This window comes from Pygocentrus nattereri, chromosome 1 (assembly GCF_015220715.1).
Source record: "Pygocentrus nattereri isolate fPygNat1 chromosome 1, fPygNat1.pri, whole genome shotgun sequence".
Classification (NCBI taxonomy): domain Eukaryota; kingdom Metazoa; phylum Chordata; class Actinopteri; order Characiformes; family Serrasalmidae; genus Pygocentrus; species Pygocentrus nattereri.
Genome location: NC_051211.1, coordinates 18151529 through 18164464, shown reverse-complemented (window position 1 = coordinate 18164464; position 12936 = coordinate 18151529).

The following is a 12936-nucleotide window of genomic DNA, read 5'->3' as shown; positions in this document are numbered from 1 at the left end:
AGAACGCAGCAGCAACAGGCAACATCAGAAGCATGTACGTGGGCATCAAGAAAGCTCTCAGACCAACGCAGAGCAAAACAGCAACCCTTAAAACCAGCAGTGGAAAAGTGATGTGTGGATAAACAATGACGTTTATCCATTTGAATATTAAATATCTTGTCTTATAGTGTATTCAATTGAATATAGGTTGAAAAAGATTTGCAAATCATCATTTCTGTTTTTATTTATGTTTTACACAATGTCCCAACTTCATTGGAAGTTCGCTTGGATCGCTTATCCTTCTGGGTTGCAGGGAGAGCTGGAGCCTATCCCAGTGGTCATTGCGTGGAAGGCAGAATACACTCCAGACAGGTCACTAGTCCATCATAGGGCATGAATCAGTACTTCTCATTGTAAAATGAATGATCTGGGTTACTTATTTGCTTTGCATGAGACATTGGTAATTGGGTTGGTTCTAATTTAAGAAGTCCATTTGCACAAATTGCTAGACAAATTGCAAAATTCAGGGCAGAATTCAGATATTATGGCCAATCAGGTTTTAACTTTATCATAATTCACTGTTTGTGTAGCAGTTACTTTCAACTGAGGATTTAGTTAATCCAGTGCAGAAGTATTACAAAATGGAAGCTCCAGATCATAAGTGAAATATTCAATTGTTGTTGGTTTATCTGTATGTCCATAATCAGGTATGCTACCCTTCCAGTTGTCTTATGCATGTCCAAACATGCTAACAGTGTTAAACCCAAATTAGACGTGTTGCACAAGCACCCTATCACATGTACCATGCCGGAATTCACTGAGCTCCTGAGAGTGACTCATTCTTTCACAAATATTTGTAGAAGCAGTCTGCAGGCCTAGGTGCTTGGTTTTATACATCTGTGGCCATGGAAGTGATTGGAACACCTGAATTCAATAAATTGGATGGGTCAGTGAATACGTTTGTGAGTGTATAGATAGTATTATATTGTGATTAGTAGGCAGAAATGATACTAGAAAATATTAGAATGCTTATCAGATATTTGTATATCAGGTCACTGTAACTTGTTTGTCAGTTTGTGTACACTGTTACTTTAAACCACCCTTAGAGAAGGAAAGAGGTCTTTTACCTGACCAAGTGAAGGATTTCCTCAAATTTCATCTGGCCAAAGAAAAGTAGTTAGTAAAGGTATTTCCACCAGACTTGAAATCCTGACTGCAACCTGAGCCAGCTAAGCAAGGGGTCAGAGCAGTTATGTTGATACAAAGACTGGGACTGCACACAGAGCCAAGCCTCAATCTATGAGCAGATTTTATCGCCGTTTATTAGAACAGCATCAACCTTGGGAATCACACCTACCACTAGTATGGCACTGTCATCAACCCATCCACCTTCATCTCATGAACTAAACAACCTCATGAAATTACAAATTGGTGAGACTGGTTTAATTTACCTCTTGTGGGCTAAAGACTGTTTATGGACATTTTCTGTGTATACAGGGACTGTGTGTGTGTGTGTCTGTGTTTTTGTACATACCAATAATATACGCTTTGCATACGCTGTTGTGTGTTTAAGAAATTAAGGAGTTGAAGAATTTGGCATAAAGCACAAAGTGTCATTATTGTTTATTTTTGTATAAATCTGTATTTAAAAAATGACATATTCCATATTAATTATATATAAATCCTGTACACGTTATAAATATTTTTAAATATTCATGAACCTGTTATAAAGTGTTTATGTAAGTTGTTATGAATTTGTTATGTAGACACACTTCAAGTCTTACCCAAACTTTTAGCTTTCTTAGATATGTTATTAAAGAAAAAAACTTTTTGGTTAAAAAATAAGCTTTTCAAGTGCTGGCACTGACAGAAGGTACAAAATTATTTGTTTCTTCTTATTTCAGCAATGTGTCCAGTTTACTGTAGTTTTCAGTGTACTACAATTTTTGTCCACATGTCCTGTTTTACTGTAGATATAGAAGTATATATCTTACACTTGAACAAACAAGCTCTCAGTGACTACACGAAAAAGAAAAACCTTGAAAGAATGTCTTTTGGTTTGACATTTAGATAATGAATGTGGTAAGCCATGGTGTAAACAAATGTCTGAGTATTCATGTCTGTCTTCTAAATTCTGCTCTTTTCTGGCTGCTGTATAAGCTTGATGCGTCCAACTATGATCCACCCATATTCCTAAAGAAAAGGTACAAATATGACATGAATAAAGGTCAGCTGCATGTGCAGCATTTCTATGCACTGGTACGCCTACTGGGAAGGGAGGGAGAGAGAGAGAGAGAGAGGCACACACACACACACACACACACACACACACTTTTATGTAGTGTTGACAATCAACTTCAGAGTGACATTAAAAATATAACATTTCTAAAAATGAAAATTCATCCAGAATGAAGAATTCTAAAAATGACTGAAAAACCTGTGTAAAATTAAATTAATTTAATTAAAACTGTAAAATGTAGTATCCATAGTATCCATATCCAAGTCCTATTCCAAAAGTGAAGATTACCCTGAAGACAAATAACAAGAAATAGATAACTGAAATATATTACTGAAAATTTTGATGCAGAATTTCAGCTGTTAAACAGTTCGGGGTTTCTTTTGCTGCATTTTTCATTTCATAATGTGCCAAATGTTTCAGTGGATGACAGTGGACTGCAGGCAGGCCAGTTCAGCACCTGGACTCTTTTACTATAGAGCCATGCTGCTACAGTATGTGCAGAATGTAGTTTGACTTTGTCTTGCTGAAATAATCAAGGCCTTTCCTGAAAAAGACGTCAACAAAACAATGTATATATCACTCAGCATTAATGGTGCCTTCACAGATGTGCATGCCCCCATGCCATGTGCATTAATGCACTCCCATACCATCATAGATGCTGGCTTTGGAATGTGCAATGATAACAAGCTAAGTGGTCTTTAGAGTGGTTTCTTTTGTAATGGTGAAAGGGAGCAGCATAATACAAAGTAAATTTCACAGTTCAAATCCCAAGCAGCAAGAAGTGTTTTTATAGAGTTCTACTATAATTATATTGTGAATCACAATCAACAAATGAAGAGCTGGTACTAACTTTATATTCCTGTACAACTAGACAGCAGTAATCTGCATCAATAACTAGCAAAGAATTCATTAAATGTTTAACCACTATCAATTCTATATAGACTATCACTATCAATTCTGTCAGTCTTTCTTTTTGAAAAGTACCAACATTGACAAAGGACAGGCCTTCTTATGTTAGCTAATCAGACAGTCAGTCATGACCTCATCTTAATGCTTGAGCTTAACAGCGATTGTGTGGTTAAATGAAACAATACCTGTGAATATCCTGTGGCACCCAGTTCAGGAATGAGATTTGAGATATGTAATCTCTTTTGGTTTTAGTGAGGGCCAAAGCCCAATATACTATTAGCTTTTACTCATGGTTTAAACCCTATATAGACCATTTGGTTTCACATTAAACATTAGCTTGGCAGTGTTTTCAACTAAATTAGGTATTTTATATAAAACTGTAAAATGTAAAAGTACTTAAGCTACATGAAAACTGCACAACAGTAAAACCTTGTGTATGTAGGTAAGTGCATAGGCACTCAGCAGGATCTATTATGTGGCAGGGTCACAGGTTGATACACAAGACTTTGACATTTAAAAACATGTATGTAAAGCAAAATGTAAAGCACCTACTCTTACTCCTACTACTTTATTTTGTTAAATTCTTACTACATCACTGACTAATTTAACTAATTACTAATTTCACTTTACAGACATTTGTTTATTTATTATTATTAATTCATTTGTTGCTAAAATCATTAAAAGCTTAATGTTTAGCCATTTTGGGCTTGGCTTTTTGTTCTTTGGACAGAAGCATACACTCAGGAAAAAAAGGTATGCAACTTGCACTGAGGCAGTGCCCCTCGTCATTGGTACCCTCAAGGGTACATCTTAGTACCTTTAGTCAAGGAGAGTAATTGTATAACAAAATGTCAAAATCCATTGAAATGATATTTTCTAAGTTGTATTGACTCCAAACATCCTGTCTCGTCTCCAGGCTTTTTATTTTATTGTTCTATTTTAAAACATTAGGTTATGTAAAGGTGTACTTTTCACCAGGGAAAATGGATTTAAGGTGCACAATTGGACCTTAAAACCACTGTTGTACCTTTGAGGGAACATTTACATTGTTTGTACCTTGATGAACCAAAAATTGACCTGCACAGTACCTTTATTTCTAACAGTGTATGTATTGCTAATTTGCATCTGTATTAAATATACTGGTATTTTTAAGCTTTAGCAAGCAAAATTGTGGACTGTGATGGTCCTTGAGGACTGGTTTGAGAATGACTGCTTCAAATCACATTTGTCATACATTTGAATGTTTTCCCCATGAGACACGGTGGTAATTAAATTGTGTTTGTGAAAACATTGATGTCATTCATCACTTTCAGTTCAAGCACTGTTTGCATTTGAGAATGTTGGGTCTCATCTCTCTGGTTTATCAAAAATGTTTAGTGGTGGATGAGTTAGTAACGTTGCATTGTTTCCTCTTTCTTATTATATGTTTAAAGAAAGTATTGTGGAATAAACTATAATACAAGGTGGGCCTTTATATGGACACACCCAAATAAAATGGGAATGGTTGGTGATATTAACTTCCTGTTTGTGGCACATTAGTATATGGAAGACGGGGAAAACTTTTCAAAATGGGTGGTGACCATGGCGGCCATTTTGAAGTTGGCCATTTTGGATCCAACTTTATTTTTTTCAATGGGAAGAGGGTCATGTGACACATCAATCTTATTGACAATTTCACAAGAAAAACAATGGTTTTAACGTAACTTTATTCTTTCATGAGTTATTTACAAGTTTCTGACCACTTATAAAATGTGTTCAAAGTGCTGCCCATTGTGTTGGATTGTCAATGCAACCCTCTTCTCCCACTCTTCACACACTGATAGCAACACCGCAGAAGAATGCTAGCACGGGCTTCGCGTGTCCGTAGTTTCAGGTGCTGCACATCTTGTATATTCACAGCATAGACAATTGCCTTCAGATGACCCCAAAGATAAAAGTCTAAGGGAGTCAGATTAGGAGACCTTGGGGGCCATTCAACTGGCCCACGATGACCAATCCACTTCCCAGGAAACTGTTCATCTAGGAATGCTTAGACCTGACACCCATAATGTGGTGGTGCACCATCTTGCTGGAAAAACTCAGGGAATGTGCCAACTTCCAAAGTGGATTGGTCGTCGTGGGCCAGTTGAATGGCCCCCAACCAGTGGTCTGCATGGCTGTCACCCCAGAAGGAAGCCTCTTCTGAAGTCTGTACACAAGAAATCCCGCAAACAGTTTGCTGAAGACATGTCAACAAAGGACATGGATTACTGGAACCATGTCCTATGGTCTGATGAGACCAAGATTAATTTTTTTGGTTCAGATGGTCTCAAGCATGTTTGGCGGCAATCAGGTGAGGTGTACAAAGATAAGGGTGTCATGCCTACAGTCAAGCATGGTGGTGGGAATGTCATGGTCTGGGGCTGCATTAGTGCAGCAGGTGTTGGGGAGTCACATTTAATTGAGGAACACATGACCTCCCATATGTACTGTGAAATATTGAAGCAGAGCATGATCCCCTCCCCCCGGAAACTGGGTCGCAGGGCAGTGTTTCAGGATGATAATTACCCCAAACACACCTCTAAGATGACCACTGCTTTATTGAAGAGGCTGAGGGTAAAGGTATTGGACTGGCTAAGCATGTCTCCAGACCTAAACCCAATAGAACATCTTTGGGGCATCCTCAAGTGGAAGGTGGAGGAGCGCAAAGTCTCGAATATCCACCAGCTCCGTGATGTCGTCACGGAGGAGTGGAAAAGCATTCCAGTGGCAACCTGTGAAGCTCTGGTAAACTCCATGCCCAGGAGAGTTAAGGCAGTTCTGGAAAATAATGGTGGCCACACATAATATTGACACTTCAGGAACTGTGTCTTAGGGGTGTACTCACTTTTGTTGCCGGTGGTTTAGACATTAATGGCTGTATATTGATTTATTTTGAGAAAAGAATAAATTTACACTGTTATATAAGCTGCACACAGACTACTTTTCATTGTGTCAAAGTGTAATTTTGTCAGTGTTGTCCCATGAAAAGATATACTTAAATATCAGAAATGTGAGGGGTGTACTCACTTTTGTGATACACTGTATATTTATGTTTGCATTTAACAACTGTATTTTCTCCTATTTAGGTTGAATATTGTCAGTATTTTCCTTCTTCCTTGGTTTCCTAGGATCCATTCACACAGCCAACTCTTCAGCAATCCTCGTGAATACAACAATTACTTTAATTCAATAAAGTAATAAAATAATTTTGAAAAAAAAAAAACGCTGTCTTTTGCAACTGAGAGAGTACTGCTAACTTCCCTTACTTTTCAGGGTTTCAAATGACCAATGACCATTTACGTAGATTTAACAACGATGATCACATTCTAAACGTTTCCAAGAAATAAATAAAATAGGAAGGAAAAGGAATTCTTGGTGCTTTTGGTTCAGTCTATTCAGTAAATTACACTTCACTCAATATTTTGATCAAACTCTCAAGACAGTCCTGTCCATGAATGTTCCAGGTTTAAACAAAAAAAGGAACAAAATCACAGGGTCCTTGTCTCTCCTTGAGATAAGTGTAGTCTCTTGTCTTTTTCCGATACTCTAATTGTTCTGTTTAAAACTTTCAAAACTCAAGCAATCCAGGTCCTACCGTACAGGAGGAACAGGTTCAGTTTTTAGCTGTTAATAGGCACAAAATCCAGGGGATGGCTCACCATCTGGTGTCTGCTGCACTCACACTAGTTCCAGTGTATGATGCACACGCAGTTGTAACACAGAGAAACTGGATTTCAAAGAAGGTTAAAAAAAACCTGTCCTGTTTTACAGGTCAAAAGAGCACAAAATCTCTCAGTCAATGTCCATTTCATGTGATATTAGCAATAATTCACCAACTACAGTGCCACATGCTCCACAGCATTAACACAGTGGAAACAGAACAGCAGGCTGTTAGCTGTAATCTAGTGCTGACCTAGCTCCTTTTACAAACCTCCACACAGCTAAACACAACATACTCAGTCTCTTTTGACCGCAATATAACACCACAACATTTTATGTTAATATACCCACAGGTGTCACCTTAAAGTTTTTAATTCACTCATATACAACAATTAAACTGAGCTTTAACTCACCAAAATCAGCTTGTTTTACTCAAAAACAGGGAACATTTTCGTGCTCTTTGGTTACTGGACTGGTAAACACAATTAGAGCTGATTTTTAATCTTTGTAGTTCAGTAGTTTGTAAGAAAACATGCTGTATCTTAAAACTTCAGTAGTCTCTTTCCTCCCTTCACCCCTCTGCTGCAACCGTGTGTTCTCAAACTTTCCGCTCACCACTGTTTTGTTTTTTTAGCTGCAGGGCAGTCTTAAAGGGGCAGCGCACCTTTTGTTATGGTGCATTCAATTGAGTGAATGTTTTTGATATTTTAACTATATTTATTTTACGGAATTATAATATGAATTAGTTACTGTTATGTGTTTATTAATTACTATTTCTGTAGTAATCTGTGTACTAATAGTTCAATATTTTAGAGTTTGTGATATCATATTTGAATGTGGCTTACAATCTCTTTTTCTGTTTTTTCCATTTAGGCCAACGTTACCCTGATGTTGCTGTGTTACTATTGTTATGATGACCACTAGATGGTGCTATTACATTTTACAAAATAAACACCAAAATAAGCTGAACTAAAACACAATGGGACATCATTATTATCTGTTTTTGTAAAATGATGCTCTATAATTATTTGGACTTTGTACTTTGTTTAAGTACAGAACTTTTTGAAAATGTTAGAAATTATGTCAGATAGAAAATAGTTGGATATTCTATCACCATTGGTAACTAAATTTACATGGATTTAGCCAGCAGTTGTAAACAGCATGCAGTGTTTTAAGTATTTTAAAACACTGCCATAATTTTTAACTGATTGTTCCAATTGACAGGTCCCACCATCCATTTTCCTCTTTTCTCTTACTTGCAATTTTCACACCTGCCCGGCTGAAGCTACAGTCAATTCCACCTTACACTGCCCCCTGAGAACCCTTCACTCCCTCACATGACTCCGGACTCAACCAGATTCCCCTATCACTGTTCAGCTTCTCTGGGTTTCTAATCATGTTCACCTGTTCTCTTAACCTGTCTGTTTGAATCAGCTCATTGTGAAATATTGATACTGTTTACTGTGCATACCCAGCCTTTTTCCTTGCTAGTAAGTCATTTTCTGTGTATCACCTGTTTTCCATTTTTAACCATGATTTTTGCCTTTTCCCTTTGCTCTGTTTAATCTTAAATTAATTATTTTAAAGTATTATCCCTCCTCAACTAAACTTTACATTTGGTCCAATGCACTCAGGCAGGTAATATTCTCCTGGTATTCAACAAACCCAGACTCATTCATCAGACTGTCAGATAGAAAAGCGTGATTTAACAGAATATATTTCCACTGCTCTAGAGTCCAGTGGTGGTATGCTTTACACCACACCTCCTGGAGTCTTCATGATTTAAAGACTGCCTGTGTGAAGGAATGGTTTAGAATCCCAGTTGAACAATGACAGATTTAAAAATGATTAATACTCAGTTAGTCTGCTCAGTACTTTTTTCTTGTGCCATTCCAATTTATTGCACAAACTGTTTTATTGATTGGACTGTTATGAGTCCTTTAGCTGTGTAGTTTGAGTTAATACTACTGTCTGGTTTAAATGTTTTCAATATCTCAAGATCTTCCAACACCTGTTTCAGATCAGTGCTCAGCCTGCCACTCCTTTTTCATATTACATGCCAAGTCTTCAGTATAGTTCTCAAGCGTAACATGCCATTATTTAATCCCTTCTTCCTGATCAACATTTTTTTTAACTGAAAACCATTTTCTCATTGCAACAGCCCCCTAAAGTTAAGTCATTCTGAATGTCTGAATGTAAATTGATGTCTTATCATCAACATTTTTCCTGTCTGTTCCCTAGCTTTTAAACTAATACTGACTTGAGCCTTTCTGTATATTGCAAACTGAAAAGTATGATCTCAATGGGTGTTTGATTGTGCCTTGTAGCATTTAATTAATACATGCCTTGAATTCCATAAAACATTATGGAGGAAGGTGTATAGATGTAGGTAAATTATTAAAACACCTAAACATGTCCTTCAGTTACAATAAGCTTGCCTAAGCAACACCATGTCTTTAGCTTTCAGTTAATCCTCTGAGATCCACAAAATCACCAGCGCATCAAATTTGATGTTCCTCTGTTTTTGTGATTATACACAGAAACATGGTTCAAACATTTTTCTTAACCTGTAGAGTCACCTTTCAATTCCTTCTTGAGAACCAGTGAATTAAGGACCACTACATTAGTGAGCGACAGAGAGCAGCCTGGCTTAGAGCTTCAGCTCGAGCAGCGTCCAACCGTCATCTGAAGAATTAGAGTTAACAGGTTACTAATTCCCTCACGCCTTGCATATCTCTCTCTTATTTTATTCTGTTTCTCTCTTATACAGGTATTTTTCAGCCCATTCACCATGGCCTCTGCCCAAGAATGTGCTCTCCAGGCACTGAGCTCAGAGCTGACCCAGCTGGACCATCAGATCACTGCCCTCCTGAAAAAAACAGGACTAGCTCCTTCGGCAGTAGTCGCAGTTTAAAGCTGCCTGGGAAGATTTCCCCTCAGTGGTTGCACCAGCCTCATCTCTATGTACACCAGGAGGCAGCATTCTCACACCAGCCCCACATGGTCCCTGAGAACACCAGCACCGCAGAGTGCCTTGCAGATCCACACCACCACCCCAGCCAATTTTCACCTCCTGTAACCGTTTCGCTGCCCTCAGTTCACCATCTACGCCCTCACCTGCGTCTCGGACCTCGCCACCCACCCTATTGCCTCAGGCCTCATCACGTGCCCTAGCGCCCCATACGTCATCTCGGCCCTCTACACAGGACTCAGTTTATGCTATCGGTAACCCTGTTTTCCACCACATAAAAGGCATAAACAGCCATGCCACTGTCTCTTGCTTTCCAGTTGCTCATGTCTTGGACATAGCCAAGTGCCTTACCTTGGCTCTCAGCAGATGCAATACCTTTGGGACTGTGGTTATTCATGTTGGGATCAAAAACATCTCTGCGCAGCATAGTGAGGTCCTGAAGGAGCACTACCAGACACTACTGGACACCACCAGGAAGACGCCAGGATCATCATCTCCGGACCTCTTCCCACATACAGAAGAGGATCCGATCATTTCTGCAGGCTATTCACGCTGCAGTCCTGGCTCCGTGGCTCCGTGGCTCCCTTAACGGCTTGGGCTATGTGAACAACCGGTCTTTGTTTTGGGAGCTGCCAGCGCTTTATCAGAGGGATGGGCTTTGCCCTAGTCCTCTTTGATCTGTTGTTCTCTCAAGGAACATTGAGAGGGCTATCCACTGACATGAAGGCCATGTAAGTAGAGCCAAAATAGAAATCCATCCATCCATTTTCTAATCCGCTTCTCCGTCAGGGCCGCGGCAAAATAGAAATGTTATAGCTAATAATGTTAGTGTTAATACTGAAAATAAGGCAAATGCGCGCACTTATACTGTAAATAAGTCAAGTGGTAGTAAAAATACTGATTCTAGAAATACTAATGTTCATACCACAAACTGCCTTGACATTGGCTCCTCCCAATTGAGACTGTGTCTGTTCCCCGAATAGAAAAAGGCATCAAAAATCCTCAAAAACGTTTGATTTAGTAACTTGATTAATATCAAACAAGTTATACCAATTTGTAGTGACAGCACCTTGGGTCTAAAACTAGGACTGCTTAACATAAGATCTCTTACATCTAAAGCCATTGTTGTAGATTAAATTATTATCGAACATGATTTTGATGCTCTGTGCTTCACAGAAACATGGATTAGACCTGATGAATACCTTAGTCTAAATGAAACCACCCTCACAGGATACAGTAATGCACATAGCCCTTGCTTAAGTGGCCAGGGTGGAGGAATAGCAACCATCCATACTAAAGTCCATATGAGTTTCTATCAATTTCAGCAACATTTTCAAATAAAGTATTAATTTAAGAGATTTTAATATCCACTTTGACAAACCTCAAGATGCAATAAGTAAGGCATTTATATCTTAGACTCTGTAGGTTTGGTGCAAAATATAAAGGGGCCCACATACTACCACAATCACACTCTAGACTTAATTTTGTAGACATAGATAACTCTCCCAGTGCACAGCAGTCTCAGATCATTACTTAATCTCATATGCAATTAGCTTTAGTGGTAATGTGTGTTCATCACCATGTTATGTTAAGCAGACAATATCTTCCTGCATATCGTGTTAAGTGGACTATAACTTCCTCCACAGCTGGTAGCTTTATGTAGCCGGTGGGATCTAATTAGGCTAATTATGCACTTACCCTGCTTTGTCTATGTCCAGCCAAGGACAGCATTGGTGATTGATACGGTGGCTACAGGGAGTCCCTGCTTGTACTGGAAACTAACCTATAGCTGGGGCTAGCTGCTGTTTTCTTTGGGTTTTATTCCTTTTATTTATTTTATTCATTTTACAGAAATTAAAGAACATACACGGTAAAGGTGCTTTTATTGTTTTTTTTTTTTAAGGTGTTGCTGCTCTGTATTCTAGTATTCACTAGATATTTTACCAGTTTATCTTGTTCTTGCTCTTATTTTGATGGTGGTTATTTTAATGGTGGTGTTGGTAGGGTGCCGTGTTCACTAAAACTTGCATTTGTAGTAAAATGAAGTTTTGAGTGTCATAGATTTTAATAAGATTTGTCTTTGGTTACCTGATTTTTTAATTGAAATTGATATAGTATTTCAGTCTCTAGACCTGGATATACTGAGCAAAACAGAGCAACCATTTCGGATATTAGCCACCATTAGCAACCATTATGATTATTAGCATTGTATGTTTATTTTATTTATTTTAAATTTGAACTTGGTGTCAATAAAAATATTTTTTTTTCTGTATACCAAACTCACGTGTGTGAGTGTAAATTGCTACAGAGCTCCCCTTTGCTCTAGGGATAAACCAAGGGGTGGGGTAGTTGGGTTTACACCTTATAGAGGCGACCGCCACATTTATCAGAAACCTTCCTCAACTATCAGCTTCTGTCAGCATCCATATAATCCCACTGATTTAGATGTTGTGACCAAGTGCTTAGAGGATACTTTTTTGATCGACTCTAGATAGTGTGGCTCCATTAAAAATAAGTAAAACAGTAAGGCAGAGAAAACTGCCCCATGATATAATCATACTCAAGCTTTAAAACCGTCAGACAACTACAGCGAAAATGCCACCTGACTAAACTGACTAAACTTCCAGTCCGCCTGGAAGGAGCACCTTTATAGACTATAGAAGAGCACTTACTGCAGCATGCTCAACTTCTCTGTCTTCTGCCATAGAAACCAATAAGAATTATCCTAGATTACTATTTTCGCACAATTTCTAAAAAAACTAAGAATCAAACAGTTACTGAACCCCAGATGCCATTAGCCTATAGCAGTAATTGTGACGAATCAACAGAAACCAGACGCTCACGGATATAAAGGGCAATAGTGGTTTTATTACTGCTAGGCAAAAGTATGGTCAAATAACAGGCATGGGTCAAATCCAGAAAACCCAGCAAGATTCTCTCTGGCTCTCGACGAAGGCAGTTGCACTTTCTCCCTCTCCTCTCCCTCTACTGTCTTTACTTGAGAGACTCTCTCCGTGCTGCTCTTCAAACTAAGAAAAATGGATTTGATCAAAAGGTCTCTCAACGCAATTGACACCATCTCCTGGACAAGAAGTCTGGGTTTCGGGGGTACCAGCCTGTCATGCCGGAACGTTTGCAGCTGGCTACACGATGGACG